Here is a 4232-nt window from a genome sequence, read left to right as displayed (position 1 = left end):
TCCGGACCCCCCCCTGCAGCTGTGGGGGACCCATCGAACCCGCCCTGCTCACCGGGAGCCGCCAGCGCCCCTGCCGGCTGCGAGCGGAACTGCACCCAAGGGGAAAGGGCCTGACAGCCGAGAAGGCTGCGACTGGGTTTGTGATTGTTTGCTGTTACTGCCATAGTTATTGTTGTTTGGTTGGTTGGTTATATATATAATAGTAAAGGACTGTTATTCCTATTTTCCCACATCTTTGCCTAAAAGCCCTTGATTTCAAAATTATAATAACTCGGAGGGAAAGGGGTTACATCTGCCATTCCAAGGGAGACTTCTGCCTTCCTTAGCAGACACCTGTCTTTCAAAACCGAGACAAAAGTCACAGTAAGATCGATATTTACTAAGGTTATACGACAACTGGTTAAATATGTTCTAGTGTTTAAATTTTAGCATCCAATACCCACTACTCAAAGACAGCTGGATTACTGTCACATTTACTGGTTGAGAAGTCTATATGTGAGCATGATAAGCACTCTTAAGATAAACTAAATAAGAAATTAAGGCAAAGGACATGAAAATCTCAATGGCTAAACTTTTTAAATGATTGGTTTCATTTGGTGGTAAATTTATTTCTGAGGGGGCTAGTGCAGAATCAAGTAGATTTAAGTGTCACAGTGTTTAAGAAAGAAATCTGGTTGCTAACTGGATTATGTGCTCTTTTTACATGCAAATGAGAAATCCTGTCTTAGTAACTACAGATTATCTGAAGTTATTTGAATAATTGATGGAGGAGGTATGACATATTTTCCAGTTTCATGTGATTCTAAATTATTTTTCCACTTCTACACAAAAAAATAGAATTTTTCTTATAATGTGAGAACAGATTTGTACCAACAATTACTATGGTTTAAAATATTGCAAAAATAAAGTTTTTACTAGCAATTTCAAATAATAGTTTTGATATTTAGACTCAAATAAACAGATAACAGATGCCTCAGTTGGATTTGAAAACAATTTTGTTATATGGTTATTAATAAGAGTGGGGGCAACCGGTGTGACAAAACTCAGTTTGAGATGAAAGACTAACACATCTCCTTCAGTGAATAATTCTATTTTCGAAGACTGGCTTATTCATGTGTCCATATTTCAACAAATACATATGAAAAAATATATTTACAGTTATAAAATATATGTTATCCAGTTTGTTACTTAATATGAAAGCTCCATAGATACTGTGTTTGCTGAAACTCAATGAGAAGTTTTCCAATGACCTACAAAACATTACAACAGGGAATATGGGAGAGAAAGCTCTCTGTTGTACAAATATGAATATGCACAAATATAGATATGATTACTTCAGTAATAGTCTAAACAATCAGCTAATCTAACTTAAATATTACTTTAAAAGATTAGTTTTCAACAAACTGAGTATACTGATGGCAATACCAAAACCAGGCCAGGTTTGTTGATATAATTTCTTGAAAGTCATATTCAATGTCAGTTCAAGGTTTGTGAACTGTGTAGGCAAAACTCAGTTTCGGTGGTGGAAGAGACCAAGACAGTTAAGACTAAGCTGAGGTTTCCACTGGAGCAGGGTGTGGGCTATTACAGCTGGAAAAGCAGGTAATCTGGGAGAAAATTTTCAAGAGAGACAAGAATCTCCTAAAAGCCTAGGATGAAAATTTGCTTTTCTTTCCTCCTACAGACCACTTGTCAATTTGAAGACCTCCTTTTCTTTCTTCCCCGACAATTCCCACCTGTCAGTTGATATTTTTTCCTGGCAATCCTAGTCTCTGAAATCCTTTCTCATCATTGCCTATCCACAATGCCCTCTGTGCCTGCTTGCACCTCTGGTGCATAAGCCTGTTTGCGCCACTCATTCTTGTCTGGCACATGGAAAGGACAGATTTCTGCCTATTATCTATTTCAGTAGTGGCTTGAGTGGGCTTGAAGAGTTCAGATGCCTTGGCAGTTCATTCTGATGGCACAAGTGGTTAAGGATATACCTTCCGGGGTGGTAGAGCATGAAGAGGACTAATGGGCTTCCCTGTAGATCTCCAAAAGAATTTTTATCCACAACCTCTTACTGAATTTAGACACAGAAAATAACATTTTTCCCAATATAGGGAAGATGTTGCTTATATAGGGTTCTCAGGAGCCATATCTAGAAAGACTGAGAAAATCCCCAGTTTCAAGGAAATAATCCAAGCATTCTAGCAGGCAATTGTTTTCAAAAAGACTGCAAATATTTTCAGAGAAGAGCTGTATGTAATATACTAGTTCAGATCTGCAGGCCCTTGCATCATCACTAGTTAACACAGTTTTCTTCAAATTTGAAGTAGGACAAGTGAAAAAGTAAATAATACACTGGTGAGCCGTGCTGCAGGAAGCAGTGTTTCACTCCAATAACTGAGGAACGAAAATGAAATTATCTTGTTTCTGAAAGCAGTTTGAACCTGTATTTAATTTCCTAAGTCCAATGCCAGAACCATTAGTCAAAAAATGTGACAAGAAGGTTAAATCAAAAATTAAATTTGGCAAGTTGAATTATATTTTTTCTTTAAAAAGAAGTCATTTACAAGATCACGTTAACACAATTACGCAATAAAAATAGGAACAAACTGAACAGGAACTGCTTAAGTGAAAGAGAAGTGTTCCATGTCTGAGAAACAAGGCAGACAATATCCTACCATCCTCTTCTCATGACTGTCCCTTCTAAACAGAAATTTTTAAAAAGCAGGTAGACTGAGACGCTGGTGAATTCCTTCTCCTTCCTTGAGAAGAAAAATAATCCCCAAGATATATATTTATCTGGAAAAAACATAAAGAAATATTACATTGCAAGGGCTAATACAGAAAAGCACTACTACCAGAGTACAATGCTATCAGCCAGTGTTGTTGCACCATCCATCAGTGAGGAACAGCCTCCAGCCGGCTTCCCAGTCTGCACTACAGAGCCAGAAAATGTGGTCACTGGAGAAAATCCTGCATGGCAGAGAAAACCTACAGCCTTCCTCAGGGCTGCTCTTCTGATACGTCTGCATTACAGCTGAATCAAATTTTGATTGTCAGCTCTGGTCCAAGACAAAAATACAATCTGAGTTACAAATGAAGTAGATTTTTTTTTTTTTTGGGGTCACTGTTGCAAGACAAAGGAATATTCTTTTTCCTTACTGCTTTGTTATTTCATTAAAACATCTGACAGCTTGAATTGGTCAGATGTCATTGAAGGGACTATGCTATGATTCAGGGTGTAATTCCAGACTCAAAACTTTCTTTGGAATCTACAGTCCTGAAAGTGGCAAATATTTCAAAGGTCATTTCAGAGGCATGTTACAGTGGTGGAATGCAGTCATATTCCTTCCCACTTGTAACATGTATTCAGAACCTTTGGAAGCCATAAGGCTACTGGAAAAAATTCAGCATCCTTGAGGGGGATAACTGTGTAGTATGCATCCTGCAGTGGCATCAGCCCAAAAGTGGTGCCTGGACAGCAAGTCACCAAGCTGTCGTGGTTCATACCCATGGAATGGCTGCATCCTATTTTCAGGTCGAGGCAAAACAGTCAATGATCTCTAATTATGTCCTTCTTTCTTTGCATACCTCCTCCCCAGCTCCCACCTGGCAGCAGAAGTATCAGCAACCTCAGCAAGAGTTCTGGGAGAGTGTTGCACACCCTCTGCCTAGCTCCCCAATTGGGATAATCAGGATCCCAGGACATGGCACAGCCTATGTACTGTCCATATGCAACCACTCACCAACATCACCCGTCTACAATAATCAGAAAAGAAACCATAAATATACACACAGCAGTATTATATGCTTACTAAAAACATTTCTTAGCACAGAATCATAGGATCCCAGAATGGGTCAGGTTGGAAGGGACCACAGTGGATCATCTGGTCCACTCTCCCTGCTCAAGCATGGTCATCCCAGAGCACATGGCACAGGATTGCCATGTGTTCTGGGATGACCAAGATGCACAGGTGGTTCTGGAATATCTCTAGTGAAGGAGACTCCACATGCTTTCTGGGTGATCTGTTCAAGTGCGAGGTCACTGCATAAGAAAGAAGCTCTTCCTCGTGTTCAGGTGGAACTTCCCGTGCATCTGTTTTTGCCCTTGTTCTATTTCTTGGCACCACTGAGCAGAGCCTGGTCCATCCTTTGCCCCGCTCCCTGCAGACACTGACAGACATGGATGAGGTCCTCTCTCAGTCATCTCTTCTTGAGGCTGAACAACCCCAGCTCCCTCA

This window comes from Corvus brachyrhynchos, unplaced genomic scaffold (assembly GCF_000691975.1).
Source record: "Corvus brachyrhynchos isolate BGI_N302 unplaced genomic scaffold, ASM69197v1 scaffold428, whole genome shotgun sequence".
Classification (NCBI taxonomy): Eukaryota; Metazoa; Chordata; class Aves; order Passeriformes; family Corvidae; genus Corvus; species Corvus brachyrhynchos.
Note: the sequence above shows the minus strand (reverse complement) of the source record.